Raw genomic sequence first — 16,119 nt, 5'->3', positions numbered from 1 at the left:
CTTGCTGGAAGAGTCTTTCAATGCGCACGGCTTTGAAGGCAGCACCACAATGTGGGCCACGAGAAGGGGTGAGGAGGAATGTGGTGTCGTCCTGGCACCTTTCTCCTGTGCGAGATGTCTACCGAAGCTCTTTGCTCCTTGCGAGACGGCAGCGTGCGCCGGAGTACACTCGAGCCGAGGAGCGGGCAGACAGCATCGCCATCTGACGGGCGCTTTGCAGCTTGCCGCAGAAAGCGCTGCACTGCCGGGCACAGTGTTCCGGGCGAGAAGCAGAAGACCGTCCGCCTCCGGGGGAACGAAGGTACGGCGTGCTCGAAAAGGCGAAGAACGAAGCCGCGGAGCGCCGGGCTCGCGTGCTCGTTGTACGGGCTGCAAGACGAGCGTGGCTGCCACTCTCCTGCCTGCTGAATTGACGTTATAGCCTTGGGAAGGAGGAAGTTCCACGGCACTTACCTGTGCTGCTGCTGCCTATTCCTCTTGTAGCTCTCTGTGGAAGCATTTGCGCTTCCCTTCAGTCTCCGTCTTTCCGAGAACACGATGGTAGTAGCATGCAGCGGAGGAGGGAAGAACAGAGCGCACCGGTGAGTCTGGTGCCGCTTACGTGCGGAAGGCGAAGGTGCAGCCCAGCCCTGGCTTCTACTTCTCGGGCCGTTCTCCAGGAAAGCAGCTGCTGGAGGCTGCCAAGGGAGCTGCGAGAGTGAAAGCAAGGTGGGCGTCTGTCTTAGAAGAAAGGCACAGAGCCACAGTGTCATTTGCGATTTCCGAAGGCTGGTTGGAGAGGCGTGCTTTAGGAAAGCCTTCTGCTTTGACGCCTGCTCCTGGCTGAGCTCTAGTTGCAGGGACTCTGCAAGGCTGAACAACTAGGAAAGTGCCTATGTCCACGCTGTGGGATGAAGCACTATAGCTGCGGCTTCCTTTCTGGAGCAAGCAAGAATGCTCTCAGCCGACTCTGCTTGTGAACGAGCCCTTGCTGGTCTTGGGCAATTTGGTGCACTGCACACGCAAGCCCAGTGCTCTGCAGCTAAATTGTTTGCCTTAAGTGGTCTGGACTGAAGAGAAGGCCAGCGATGGCAGTGAACTTTGCTGCTTTTCCGCGTGCATGCTGCACCCACCAACGGTGCACCGTGCACGGTTTCTTTGCTCAGCTCGAGCTACAGCGACACCCTTTCGGTTTCGCTGAGTCCACGCTGCCCATGCAGCTCTCACTCAGCGAAGTGCGCCAGGGGAGAAGCACTTGCTGGAGAAGTCTTTCAATGTGCAAGGCTTTGAAGGCAGCACCCCAATCGGGACATGAGGAGGGCTGATGAAGAACGTGGTTCTTTCTTGGCAACTTTCTCCTGTGCGAGATGTCTACCGAAGATCTTTGCTCCTTGCCAGACTGCAGTGTGCACCAGAGTACACTCTGGCCGAGAAGGAGAAGGCAGACAGCACCACCATCTGACGGGCCCTATGCAGGTTATGACAGAAAGCAGACTGCCCCTGGAAGGCACTGGCAACTACGAGTTCCCCAAGTGTCAGGGGTAAATGCTGGGCGAGCTCGTCATCCTGGCACGGTTCTCTGTGCGAGAGCGACTTCTCAGCGGTCCTTCTCGTGGCCCCGATTGCGCTGCTGTGTTTTCAAAGTCCTGCACACTGAAAGACTCATCCAGCAAGTGCTTCTCCCCTTCAAGTTTCGCTGAGCGAGAGCTACCATGGGTAGTGTGGACGCCGCGAAACCGAAGGGGTCTCCCGCTAGCTCGAGCTGCGGAAAAACCGTGCACAGCACACTGACAAGCGGCAAAGCACAATGGCCTCGCTCGGCTTCTCTTCTGCCCAGACAACGAAAGGCGAAGAACGAAGCCTCAGAGCACCGGGCTTGTGCGTGCAGCATTGCAGAAAGCGCAGAGACGCCTATCGGGAATTTCGGTCCTTGCGAGAGAGTCTTGTGTGCCTCGTGGTGCTTCGAGCCGAGAAAGACCGGGCAGACAGCACCGCCACAGAGGGGGCGCTTTTGCACCTTGTAAAAGGCAAGAGGACTGCTCCTGGAAGGTGGTGCGAATCCCTGTTGCCACTAGTGTCAGGAGCAAAGTGCTTGCAAGCTTATTGTCCTGGCACAGCTCTCTGCGGGAGACGTAGCCGAGAAGCTTTCCGCTTAGCTTGGGATCGCAAGAGGGACAGATTGTGCTGCTACGTAGCGCTGGGAAGGAGAGGTGCAGGGCCCAGGCGTGTTTGGGCAGAAGCAGTGCACTGGAGCGCTTGGCTGCCGACACAGCGTTCCGTGCGAGAAGCAGACCGCTGTTCGCCTCCGGGAGAATGAAGGTACGGCGTGCTCGAAAAGGCGAAGGACGAAGCCGCAGAGCACCGGGCTGGTGTGCGCGTCGTATGGGCTTGCAAGACGAAGGGTGGCTGCTGCACTCCTGCCTGCTGAATTGACGTTCTAGCATTCGGAAGGAGGACGCTCAAGGGCACTTGCTTGTGCCGCTGCCTCTTCCTCTTCCAGCTCTAGGTGGAAGTGATTGTGCTTCTTCTCAAGATTCTTGTGGAAACTCTTTTGTTGAACTTTGGAGTGCAAAATCCTGGGAACTGAATGTTACATTCCATCTAGAACGAAAGTTTTATTCCTCAGTTTTTGTCAGGAACAGCTAGAATGGAAAACACATCTTGGCTTTTTGCATTCCCTTCAGAGAATATTAACACTACGCAAATCGATGCCACGATCTATTCTGTCACCTAAATTTACTGTTTCAATCATGCACTCATAGGCTGCTCATCTGAAATTTTCTGTCCAGATTCATTTGACCTCACGCATCTTCTGTTTTGCAGTACCAACAAGTCTTGCTACAGAAAGACATGCTAGATCAGCAGCAGTGTTTAGGTAGGCCTTTGGTACGGCAGTATCTGAACAGCACGCAACTCATACCTCAGCAATTCTCCCTGTGGCTCTGCTATGCGTGCTCTCGCATTTTTTCTCTCTCACTGAGCCTAAACTGTAGAACAAAAACATCCAGGAACTGCTGCCATGGGAATGCACAAAGACCAAAATCCCAGAGGTGGCCTGTACATTTCCTTTGCAGCCCCTGAACCATATCAAACGCACTGCTGGTCTGTACTTTTCTTTCCAGTGACACATCACATTCAGTCGAGCGGATACTGCAGACAAACCGAATCACTTCCAGCTAGCGAGCTCCAATACGAAAATGTGGCCGCACAGGAAGCTTTCACTGGCCTTGCATGGTACAGTTGCAAACTTGCACTATGACTGCAGTCAAATGGTACTCAGGGCTTTTACATTGCGTCTGTACACTGCACACACCCGACGGTGTTCTGTGCCTTCACTGTCAGTTTGGCTACCATCAAGTACTTTCATGTTCCCAAGGTGCCTATTTGGCACAAAGAAAAAGATACCAGCCTTGCTGGACTGCGACTTCTTCTGCCAGTCTTTCACGTACACACTTCTCACTGGGGCTATGCACCTTTCTTCTAAGCTGTGTGGAAAGTCACATTCTTTACACTCACAGATGCCAGTTTCCATCCTTAAAAGAGCCCGCAGCTCTGCCCATGCAAGCAGTCTGAGAACCGAAGCCCGCTGGCAGCATTCAGCTTTGTCTCTTTTCAGAGCGTGTACTGCACACAGCACAGTATGCTGTGGGGGGTTTTCCTCCCTTATAAGTACAGTCATACTCTTTCTGTTCCACTAAGTCCACATCATCCATCTACCTCTCGCTCAGGGAAAGGCAGTAGGAGAGAGAAAAGCAGTTGCTGCATTGGTCTTTCCGAGTCCATGATTTTCAACAAACCGCCGCACTCTGAATGACAAGGGGGTGCAATGGGAGGGTCTGCTGTTCTTGCTCAAGCTGGCACTTTCATGAGCTAATGTTTGTGTAGGATGTTCACAAGTTAGTATCTGGACTCTGCGAGAGTGAAAGACAGCGCTGGGGAGCTCACATTGCCCTCTGAGTGTGGTGCACATAAGAGTTTGTACCTGGAAGGGGGAGATCAGTGAAATCTTTTTGTCCTGACACGGTTGATTTGAGAGCAGTGGTGTTTTCAACTTGGCTCTGCACTTTGGGTGGTTTATAGCTAGGTGAGGGGCCTTTCCTTCTTTTGCAAGTCCCCCCTGCCATGCTGGGGTTGTTCTTCTGAGTGCTGACAGAGCGCAGGTTAAAGTTAACTGCTCCTCATGGCGCCCAGCACCATTCATGTGGCAATAGTTTGTTCCTTTGCGGATCCTGGCTCTTCGAATGTCTTTTGATTTCGTCCGGAAGACACTTCCATGTGGAGACAGCAACAGGTTGCTGAATGGGCACCTTTTGTGACCAATATTTACACTTGATGAAATTAGTGCATCAGGATGGTGATAGGCAACCAATGACCACTCAATTAACACTTACAATATTACTAACTTAAGCGAAACGAGGTTTTGCAAATGGCAATCTCTCCTTTGTACTGATACAGCCCTAATTTAATTTTCTTCAATGCACCAGCCTCAAGCACGGTGCTCTGCATGATTGCAAGTAAGAATTGCAAGATTGCAAGTAGGAACATTTAGTTGGAAAGGAAAGCTGATGGCACAGGTTCACATGGCGCTGTTTCTATTCTTCAAAGTGAATGTGAAACCCACTCTAACTTATTATCCAAATAGGAGAGCACCAGGGAATGCTCATACTTTAAAGGTAGCAGGGAAAAGAGCTCAGAAGCTTGGCTCTTGCATTCCCTCTCTAACAGTTCAACAGCTCTAGCCCAGAGAACTGCCTACTAGGAAGAGCCATTAAATTCACATGCTCTTCTATGTGCACTTTCCTCCTCAGCTTTAAGTACCATCATAATCCTTCAGTCTCACAGAGTCAGGATGCAAACAGAATTTTATCAGGGGCTGCTAAAGTCAGCAGGATGCAAATTTGTTCAACAGCTTGGCTTTTTCATTCCTTCTCTAACAGTTCAACAGCTATAGCCCACAGAACTGCCCATGAGGAAAAGCCATTAATTCGCTGAGAACACCCTACATGCAGATCCAAAACTGCTTTCTTTGCCAAAGAGAGAAACTATGAGCCCATCTCAGAAGAACTGGGATCTCCTCCTCCAAAATAGAAAACATCCAGGAACTGCTCCCATCCAATGTGCCAGAACAGTGTTACTGGACATTACCTGCCCTGGTGTCTAAATCAGCTGCACACCAAGGATGAGCATAGCTGCTTGTCTTGGCTTACTGCCAAGAGTTCAGAAGACCACCTTTCAGAAGTGGAAACGACATGCCAAAATTGACTTTTTCAGGAGACTGCCTTGAAAATAGGGCGTAGCAACTCCATACTTGTACAAATCAAGGCAGTGCTTCTACACCAAATATGCCAGGACAGAAAGTTGCTGCTGCCCTTTACCTCCACTAGGCAGCTTCTTATGTGCACCTGAAACACTGGGGCTAGGTGCTTTCCTTCCCATGGAAAAGCATTGTCATCCTCTCTGAGGAACTGGCGTGCTACCGCCAATATTGAATATATCTAAGAATTGCTCCTACACAAGAGGTGCCAGGAGAGAAATGTCTCAGTTGAGTTTACTTCCCCATGGGACCTTATCATCTGCTCCACCAACACTGGGATTCAGACCTTTGCATTCCAAGGAAAGGCATTATGAGTCACTTGGCCTTGCGTTGCCTTCAGTACCATTGCCTGGTTTTTCCTAGCCTACCCTTGCTTTGCCTTCCTTGGCTACGTCTCTCTTGCCTATGTCTCCCTTGCCCTGCCCTGCCTATGATTTCCTTGCTTTGCCCTGCCTTGCCTTTTCTTCCATGCAGGCAAGGCAATGCAGTCAAAGTAAGTTTAGGCAATTCTAGTCAAGTCAAGGGAAAGTTAGGGAAAGCAAAGCAAGAGCAGTGAGCAGGCAGCAAAGTAGGGCCAATGAGTGCGAGGCAAGAGAAGGCCCAGAAGCTGTAGGGAAGGCAGGGCATAGGAAGGTAAGTCCAGTGATGCAGAGGGCAGGCAAAGACAAGAAAGGCTAGGCAAGGAAAGGCCAGGCAAGAAAGGGGTAGGCAAATAAAAACAGGGAATGCTTACACAAAGCAATGTGAAGCAAGGAACAGCTAGGCAAGTCAAGGCAAGAACACAGAAAGGTCAGTGGAGTAAGGCAAGCAAGGGAGAGATAGGAGAAGCAAGTTAAATCAAAGGAGAGGAAGACAAGACATGGAAGGCCAGGGAAGGAGGCAGTAGGCAGGGGCTGGTTATGAAAGGCAGTGCAAGGCTGTTGCTGTTGAGACGGTCACGACACACATACACTCTCTGCCCCGAGCAATGGCAAAAAACCACTTGTATTATTTATGCATCTTCTCTTATGCACTTTTTTAGCTACATGTGCATGGACTATTATTTTGCTATAATACAATACTACTGGTTGTCTATAGTGTACACACATTCTTTGCTAAACATCAGCCAGTATCGTCCCTTTTGCAGCTGTTACAACTTCTTTCTGTTGTTTATCTTCTTGCTTCTGCAATTCTCACGGGTACAAAATGATTGTATCAACGGAAATGTCTGTGAGGCCTTCAGACCAGCTGTTGGTTCCCACAAAAGGCAAAGGAGTGGTAGACAAAAGAAGGCCAGGAATCTGTAGGCAAAGCAGGGATTGGGAGGGGTAGGCAAAGGAAAGCAAGGCCATGTTGGAAAGGGGCACAAATGTCAAGAAGGGCAAGGGTTATGCAAGGCAGTGCAAGGCAAGGGAAGGGTAGGCAGGCCAAGGCAAGACAAGAGCATGGAGGGGTGGTGCAGAAAAGGTGATGATCGGATGGATAGGCCAGTCAAAGGTGGGTAGACTAGGCGAGGGAAAGAGGGGTAGCAGGGCAAGGCAAGTGTTGGCTTTGCAGGGCAAGGCAAGTGTTGGCTTTGCAAAGCAAGGCAAGAGAGACTTAGGCAAGGCCAAGAGAGTCATAGGAGAAGCAGGCAAGACAAGACCAGGAAACAAGGGGTAAGAAAGTCAAGGTGGGAGATTGGTGAACAAGGCCATGCAATGGAGACATAGGAAGGGCAAGGGAGGTACACAGAGGTGTCTGTAAGGCAATGCAAGGCTGGGCTCTGCATGGCAAGGGATGATCAGGTATGGCAATGCCTTCATGTACCCCACTGTTTCAGGAGAATATGAGAGGTGGCCCAGGGGTGGTCAAAGCCAGCAAGACCCATCTGTCCTGGCAGCTTTCCTCCGGGAGTAATCCTTGGTTGTATTGGATATGGGACATGCAATCACCATTTTAGCCATAGACTCCTGGACAAGAATGAAAGTTCTTTTCCCTGGGAAGGAAAACACGTAGACCCACTGTTTCAGGTGCAGATGAAAGACAGAACAAGGAAGGACAAGGCACTCGAAGAACGCCTTCTTTCTGGACGCGTCCTTCTGGGTGTGCTCAAGCTGCGTGGGCTCGGCAGCACTGAAGGTGTAAGAACCTGTTTCTGGCCAGGCAGTGTGCTGCAGTGCAAGGGCTGCGCCTTACTTTGTTGAAGCAGGCAGAGCATTCTCAGCTGAATCTGCTTGTTGAAGCAGCTCTTGGCTGGACATTTGCAAGTCGCTCCACTGAGCCCATGAAGCCGGTGCCCAGCTGCTTCGTTCTTCGCCTTCTGTGGTCCGGACAGGACTGAAGCGCAGTGATGGCTTGGAGCTTTGCCGCTCTTCAGCGTGAACACTGCACGCAGCCACAGGCTGCTGTGCACGGCTTTTCCTCAGCTCGACGTACAGTCATTCTCTTGCTGTTTCCCCGAGTCGAAAGTGTCCGTGTAGCTCTCTCGCTCAGCGAAAGGCGTCAGGAGAGAAACACTTGCTGGATGAGCTTTTCGCTGGCCAAGCCTTTCAACACAGCACCACCATTCGGGCAAAGGAGGAGGAGAAAGGAAAGAGCACCTTTTCGTCCCGGCACGTTCTTCTTTGCGAGACGCCTCTCCGCCTCTTCGCTCCCTGCAAGGCTGTAATGTGCGCGGTGGCACTTGGAAGCGAGAAGGCAGGTGCAGAGAGCACCGCGATCTGACGGCGCTGTGCCGGCTGGAAAGGAAAGAGGGCTGCCACTGGAATGCGGTGCAAATACAGGTTTGCACGCGTCGAGGGTAAGCGCCGGGTGAGCTTGCTGACCTAAAACCGTTCTCTGTGCCAGACACAGGCATTGAGAATCTTTCCGTTAAGAATCAGGCTGCCACGCAAACAGAACGTGGTGCTGCCTAGCGCTGCGAGGGAAAGTGCAGGCAGAGCATTCTCGGCTGAATCTGCTTGTTGAAGCAGCTCTTGGCTGGACGTTTGCAAGTCGCGCCACTGAGTCCATGAAGCCGGTGCCCAGCTGCTTCGTTCTTCGCCTTCTGTGGTCCGGACAGGACTGAAGCGCAGCGATGGCTTGGAGCTTTGCCGCTCTTCAGATTGTTTACTGCAGGCATCTACATTTTTCTGTGCACAGATTTTCCTCAGCTGGACATAGAATTATTTTCTTGCTGTTTTACAGTGTCCAGACCATCTGTGTAGCTCTCGGTCAGGGAAATGCGTCAAGAGAGACGCCCTTGCTGGATGAGCTTTTCGCTGGCCAAGCCTTTCGACATCCCACCACAATTGGTCGAGGACGAGGAGAAAGGAGGGGTAACAGGGTAATATCTCTACAGTGCATCAGGTCATGTGAAATTTGTGCTGCTGCTGCCTAGTGCCCTTGCAGCTATCTGGGGAAGCAATTGCCCTTCCCTTCAGTCTCTGAGTTTCGGAGAACACGAATGCATGTAGGATGCAAGCGGAGGAGGGAAGTACAGAGTGCACCGGTGAGTTCGCTGTTGCTTACCTGGGGAGGGCGGAGGTGCAGCCCAGCACTGGCTTTGACGTCTACGGCCGTTCTCCAGGAGAGTAGCTGCTGGAGGCTGCCAAGGGAGCTGCGAGCACGAAAGTATAGCGGGCGTCTGTCTTAGAAGAAAGGCGCAGAGCCGCACTGTGATGCGCCCTTTCAGGAGGCTGCTTGGAGAAAGGGTGCTTTAGGAGGGCCTTCTGCTTTGACGCCTGCTCCTGGGTGAGCTCTAGCTGCAGGGACTCTGCAAGGCTGAACGACTAGGGAAGTGCCTATCTCCACGCTGTGGGATGAAGTGCTACGGCTCCGCGTTCCCTTTTGGAGACGCGAGGACTCCCTCAGCCGGCTTGGCTTGTGAACGAGCCTGCTGGACTTCTGCAACTCGGTGCACTGCACCTGCAAGCCCGGTGCTCTGCGGCTTCATTTTTCGCCTCACGTTATCCGCACGGAAGGGAAGCCCAGCGAGGGCACTGAACTTTGCCGCTTTTGCTCGTGCATGCTGCACGCACCCTCGGTGTAGCGTGCACGATTTCTTTCCACAGCTCTATAGGAGAAAGGCTCGCGAAGGGTGTCTGGACTTCAGGCGGCTCTCTTGAAAGCTGTGTATTGCATAGGCGAAGTTACAGCATTTCAGGGAGTGGGTATCCAGAGCCAGCCCTACAGCTGTCAGCTACAGCTGGTAGGCATACCTGGAGCCGCTTTCTGTTCAAGTTAGAAAGCATTATGTATTTTTCTTTGCTGAGTATCTCAATACATAGCAACCAATAAGCACCATACAACAATACCTTTACATTTGCCTGTAGCCTATCATGACTACTACCATTACCATATTATAGTCATTCTTATCCAATCACAAGAGTAAGTATGTTACAATTTAAGCTTACAGTGGAAAATTCTCAGACCTCTCTTCTTCTTGCTACATCGACATTTCTTGTTTGCCTGCGATAGCTCTCTTTTTGGTAAAAACATGTTTTCTATTTCCTTATGGCCTTCTTGAGACTTATTTACTTGGTGAAAAACATGTGCTTGTTTGTACTCACATACCGGTGTCCTAATAAAAAACATCTCCTTCCAACTCAATCTCCAACCTTTGCCTTCTCAGTTATTCAGTGATCAGTGTTTCAGCAAAACACCTTTTACTCTCTATCAAAACTCGTTTCCATTTCTACCTCATGCTAAGTTTCTACATTCAGAGATCTTTCTGTCAAGCTTACATAGCTGTGAAACTTTCTTACCAAACTTTCATCCTCTCCAACAAGCTCGAGCTACAAGGACACCCTTTCAGTTTCGCTGAGTCCACGCTGCCCACGTAGCTGTCGCTGAGCGAAGTGTGCCAGGGGAGAAGCACTTGCTGGAAGAGTCTTTCAATGCGCACGGCTTTGAAGGCAGCACCACAATGTGGGCCACGAGAAGGGGTGAGGAGGAATGTGGTGTCGTCCTGGCACCTTTCTCCTGTGCGAGATGTCTACCGAAGCTCTTTGCTCCTTGCGAGACGGCAGCGTGCGCCGGAGTACACTCGAGCCGAGGAGCGGGCAGACAGCATCGCCATCTGACGGGCGCTTTGCAGCTTGCCGCAGAAAGCGCTGCACTGCCGGGCACAGTGTTCCGGGCGAGAAGCAGAAGACCGTCCGCCTCCGGGGGAACGAAGGTACGGCGTGCTCGAAAAGGCGAAGAACGAAGCCGCGGAGCGCCGGGCTCGCGTGCTCGTTGTACGGGCTGCAAGACGAGCGTGGCTGCCACTCTCCTGCCTGCTGAATTGACGTTATAGCCTTGGGAAGGAGGAAGTTCCACGGCACTTTCCTGTGCTGCTGCTGCCTATTCCTCTTGTAGCTCTCTGTGGAAGCATTTGCGCTTCCCTTCAGTCTCCGTCTTTCCGAGAACACGATGGTAGTAGCATGCAGCGGAGGAGGGAAGAACAGAGCGCACCGGTGAGTCTGGTGCCGCTTACGTGCGGAAGGCGAAGGTGCAGCCCAGCCCTGGCTTCTACTTCTCGGGCCGTTCTCCAGGAAAGCAGCTGCTGGAGGCTGCCAAGGGAGCTGCGAGAGTGAAAGCAAGGTGGGCGTCTGTCTTAGAAGAAAGGCACAGAGCCACAGTGTCATTTGCGATTTCCGAAGGCTGGTTGGAGAGGCGTGCTTTAGGAAAGCCTTCTGCTTTGACGCCTGCTCCTGGCTGAGCTCTAGTTGCAGGGACTCTGCAAGGCTGAACAACTAGGAAAGTGCCTATGTCCACGCTGTGGGATGAAGCACTATAGCTGCGGCTTCCTTTCTGGAGCAAGCAAGAATGCTCTCAGCCGACTCTGCTTGTGAACGAGCCCTTGCTGGTCTTGGGCAATTTGGTGCACTGCACACGCAAGCCCAGTGCTCTGCAGCTAAATTGTTTGCCTTAAGTGGTCTGGACTGAAGAGAAGGCCAGCGATGGCAGTGAACTTTGCTGCTTTTCCGCGTGCATGCTGCACCCACCAACGGTGCACCGTGCACGGTTTCTTTGCTCAGCTCGAGCTACAGCGACACCCTTTCGGTTTCGCTGAGTCCACGCTGCCCATGCAGCTCTCACTCAGCGAAGTGCGCCAGGGGAGAAGCACTTGCTGGAGAAGTCTTTCAATGTGCAAGGCTTTGAAGGCAGCACCCCAATCGGGACATGAGGAGGGCTGATGAAGAACGTGGTTCTTTCTTGGCAACTTTCTCCTGTGCGAGATGTCTACCGAAGATCTTTGCTCCTTGCCAGACTGCAGTGTGCACCAGAGTACACTCTGGCCGAGAAGGAGAAGGCAGACAGCACCACCATCTGACGGGCCCTATGCAGGTTATGACAGAAAGCAGACTGCCCCTGGAAGGCACTGGCAACTACGAGTTCCCCAAGTGTCAGGGGCAAATGCTGGGCGAGCTCGTCATCCTGGCACGGTTCTCTGTGCGAGAGCGACTTCTCAGCGGTCCTTCTCGTGGCCCCGATTGCGCTGCTGTGTTTTCAAAGTCCTGCACACTGAAAGACTCATCCAGCAAGTGCTTCTCCCCTTCAAGTTTCGCTGAGCGAGAGCTACCATGGGTAGTGTGGACGCCGCGAAACCAAAGGGGTCTCCCGCTAGCTCGAGCTGCGGAAAAACCGTGCACAGCACACTGACAAGCGGCAAAGCACAATGGCCTCGCTCGGCTTCTCTTCTGCCCAGACAACGAAAGGCGAAGAACGAAGCCTCAGAGCACCGGGCTTGTGCGTGCAGCATTGCAGAAAGCGCAGAGACGCCTATCGGGAATTTCGGTCCTTGCGAGAGAGTCTTGTGTGCCTCGTGGTGCTTCGAGCCGAGAAAGACCGGGCAGACAGCACCGCCACAGAGGGGGCGCTTTTGCACCTTGTAAAAGGCAAGAGGACTGCTCCTGGAAGGTGGTGCGAATCCCTGTTGCCACTAGTGTCAGGAGCAAAGTGCTTGCAAGCTTATTGTCCTGGCACAGCTCTCTGCGGGAGACGTAGCCGAGAAGCTTTCCGCTTAGCTTGGGATCGCAAGAGGGACAGATTGTGCTGCTACGTAGCGCTGGGAAGGAGAGGTGCAGGGCCCAGGCGTGTTTGGGCAGAAGCAGTGCACTGGAGCGCTTGGCTGCCGACACAGCGTTCCGTGCGAGAAGCAGACCGCTGTTCGCCTCCGGGAGAATGAAGGTACGGCGTGCTCGAAAAGGCGAAGGACGAAGCCGCAGAGCACCGGGCTGGTGTGCGCGTCGTATGGGCTTGCAAGACGAAGGGTGGCTGCTGCACTCCTGCCTGCTGAATTGACGTTCTAGCATTCGGAAGGAGGACGCTCAAGGGCACTTGCTTGTGCCGCTGCCTCTTCCTCTTCCAGCTCTAGGTGGAAGTGATTGTGCTTCTTCTCAAGATTCTTGTGGAAACTCTTTTGTTGAACTTTGGAGTGCAAAATCCTGGGAACTGAATGTTACATTCCATCTAGAACGAAAGTTTTATTCCTCAGTTTTTGTCAGGAACAGCTAGAATGGAAAACACATCTTGGCTTTTTGCATTCCCTTCAGAGAATATTAACACTACGCAAATCGATGCCACGATCTATTCTGTCACCTAAATTTACTGTTTCAATCATGCACTCATAGGCTGCTCGTCTGAAATTTTCTGTCCAGATTCATTTGACCTCACGCATCTTCTGTTTTGCAGTACCAACAAGTCTTGCTACAGAAAGACATGCTAGATCAGCAGCAGTGTTTAGGTAGGCCTTTGGTACGGCAGTATCTGAACAGCACGCAACTCATACCTCAGCAATTCTCCCTGTGGCTCTGCTATGCGTGCTCTCGCATTTTTTCTCTCTCACTGAGCCTAAACTGTAGAACAAAAACATCCAGGAACTGCTGCCATGGGAATGCACAAAGACCAAAATCCCAGAGGTGGCCTGTACATTTCCTTTGCAGCCCCTGAACCATATCAAACGCACTGCTGGTCTGTACTTTTCTTTCCAGTGACACATCACATTCAGTCGAGCGGATACTGCAGACAAACCGAATCACTTCCAGCTAGCGAGCTCCAATACGAAAATGTGGCCGCACAGGAAGCTTTCACTGGCCTTGCATGGTACAGTTGCAAACTTGCACTATGACTGCAGTCAAATGGTACTCAGGGCTTTTACATTGCGTCTGTACACTGCACACACCCGACGGTGTTCTGTGCCTTCACTGTCAGTTTGGCTACCATCAAGTACTTTCATGTTCCCAAGGTGCCTATTTGGCACAAAGAAAAAGATACCAGCCTTGCTGGACTGCGACTTCTTCTGCCAGTCTTTCACGTACACACTTCTCACTGGGGCTATGCACCTTTCTTCTAAGCTGTGTGGAAAGTCACATTCTTTACACTCACAGATGCCAGTTTCCATCCTTAAAAGAGCCCGCAGCTCTGCCCATGCAAGCAGTCTGAGAACCAAAGCCCGCTGGCAGCATTCAGCTTTGTCTCTTTTCAGAGCGTGTACTGCACACAGCACAGTATGCTGTGGGGGGTTTTCCTCCCTTATAAGTACAGTCATACTCTTTCTGTTCCACTAAGTCCACATCATCCATCTACCTCTCGCTCAGGGAAAGGCAGTAGGAGAGAGAAAAGCAGTTGCTGCATTGGTCTTTCCGAGTCCATGATTTTCAACAAACCGCCGCACTCTGAATGACAAGGGGGTGCAATGGGAGGGTCTGCTGTTCTTGCTCAAGCTGGCACTTTCATGAGCTAATGTTTGTGTAGGATGTTCACAAGTTAGTATCTGGACTCTGCGAGAGTGAAAGACAGCGCTGGGGAGCTCACATTGCCCTCTGAGTGTGGTGCACATAAGAGTTTGTACCTGGAAGGGGGAGATCAGTGAAATCTTTTTGTCCTGACACGGTTGATTTGAGAGCAGTGGTGTTTTCAACTTGGCTCTGCACTTTGGGTGGTTTATAGCTAGGTGAGGGGCCTTTCCTTCTTTTGCAAGTCCCCCCTGCCATGCTGGGGTTGTTCTTCTGAGTGCTGACAGCGCGCAGGTTAAAGTTAACTGCTCCTCATGGCGCCCAGCACCATTCATGTGGCAATAGTTTGTTCCTTTGCGGATCCTGGCTCTTCGAATGTCTTTTGATTTCGTCCGGAAGACACTTCCATGTGGAGACAGCAACAGGTTGCTGAATGGGCACCTTTTGTGACCAATATTTACACTTGATGAAATTAGTGCATCAGGATGGTGATAGGCAACCAATGACCACTCAATTAACACTTACAATATTACTAACTTAAGCGAAACGAGGTTTTGCAAATGGCAATCTCTCCTTTGTACTGATACAGCCCTAATTTAATTTTCTTCAATGCACCAGCCTCAAGCACGGTGCTCTGCATGATTGCAAGTAAGAATTGCAAGATTGCAAGTAGGAACATTTAGTTGGAAAGGAAAGCTGATGGCACAGGTTCACATGGCGCTGTTTCTATTCTTCAAAGTGAATGTGAAACCCACTCTAACTTATTATCCAAATAGGAGAGCACCAGGGAATGCTCATACTTTAAAGGTAGCAGGGAAAAGAGCTCAGAAGCTTGGCTCTTGCATTCCCTCTCTAACAGTTCAACAGCTCTAGCCCAGAGAACTGCCTACTAGGAAGAGCCATTAAATTCACATGCTCTTCTATGTGCACTTTCCTCCTCAGCTTTAAGTACCATCATAATCCTTCAGTCTCACAGAGTCAGGATGCAAACAGAATTTTATCAGGGGCTGCTAAAGTCAGCAGGATGCAAATTTGTTCAACAGCTTGGCTTTTTCATTCCTTCTCTAACAGTTCAACAGCTATAGCCCACAGAACTGCCCATGAGGAAAAGCCATTAATTCGCTGAGAACACCCTACATGCAGATCCAAAACTGCTTTCTTTGCCAAAGAGAGAAACTATGAGCCCATCTCAGAAGAACTGGGATCTCCTCCTCCAAAATAGAAAACATCCAGGAACTGCTCCCATCCAATGTGCCAGAACACTGTTACTGGACATTACCTGCCCTGGTGTCTAAATCAGCTGCACACCAAGGATGAGCATAGCTGCTTGTCTTGGCTTACTGCCAAGAGTTCAGAAGACCACCTTTCAGAAGTGGAAACGACATGCCAAAATTGACTTTTTCAGGAGACTGCCTTGAAAATAGGGCGTAGCAACTCCATACTTGTACAAATCAAGGCAGTGCTTCTACACCAAATATGCCAGGACAGAAAGTTGCTGCTGCCCTTTACCTCCACTAGGCAGCTTCTTATGTGCACCTGAAACACTGGGGCTAGGTGCTTTCCTTCCCATGGAAAAGCATTGTCATCCTCTCTGAGGAACTGGCGTGCTACCGCCAATATTGAATATATCTAAGAATTGCTCCTACACAAGAGGTGCCAGGAGAGAAATGTCTCAGTTGAGTTTACTTCCCCATGGGACCTTATCATCTGCTCCACCAACACTGGGATTCAGACCTTTGCATTCCAAGGAAAGGCATTATGAGTCACTTGGCCTTGCGTTGCCTTCAGTACCATTGCCTGGTTTTTCCTAGCCTACCCTTGCTTTGCCTTCCTTGGCTACGTCTCTCTTGCCTATGTCTCCCTTGCCCTGCCCTGCCTATGATTTCCTTGCTTTGCCCTGCCTTGCCTTTTCTTCCATGCAGGCAAGGCAATGCAGTCAAAGTAAGTTTAGGCAATTCTAGTCAAGTCAAGGGAAAGTTAGGGAAAGCAAAGCAAGAGCAGTGAGCAGGCAGCAAAGTAGGGCCAATGAGTGCGAGGCAAGAGAAGGCCCAGAAGCTGTAGGGAAGGCAGGGCATAGGAAGGTAAGTCCAGTGATGCAGAGGGCAGGCAAAGACAAGAAAGGCTAGGCAAGGAAAGGCCAGGCAAGAAAGGGGTAGGCAAATA

Source organism: Aphelocoma coerulescens, chromosome 4 (genome assembly GCF_041296385.1).
Source record: "Aphelocoma coerulescens isolate FSJ_1873_10779 chromosome 4, UR_Acoe_1.0, whole genome shotgun sequence".
Taxonomy (NCBI): Eukaryota; Metazoa; Chordata; class Aves; order Passeriformes; family Corvidae; genus Aphelocoma; species Aphelocoma coerulescens.
This window is presented reverse-complemented; position numbering follows the sequence as displayed.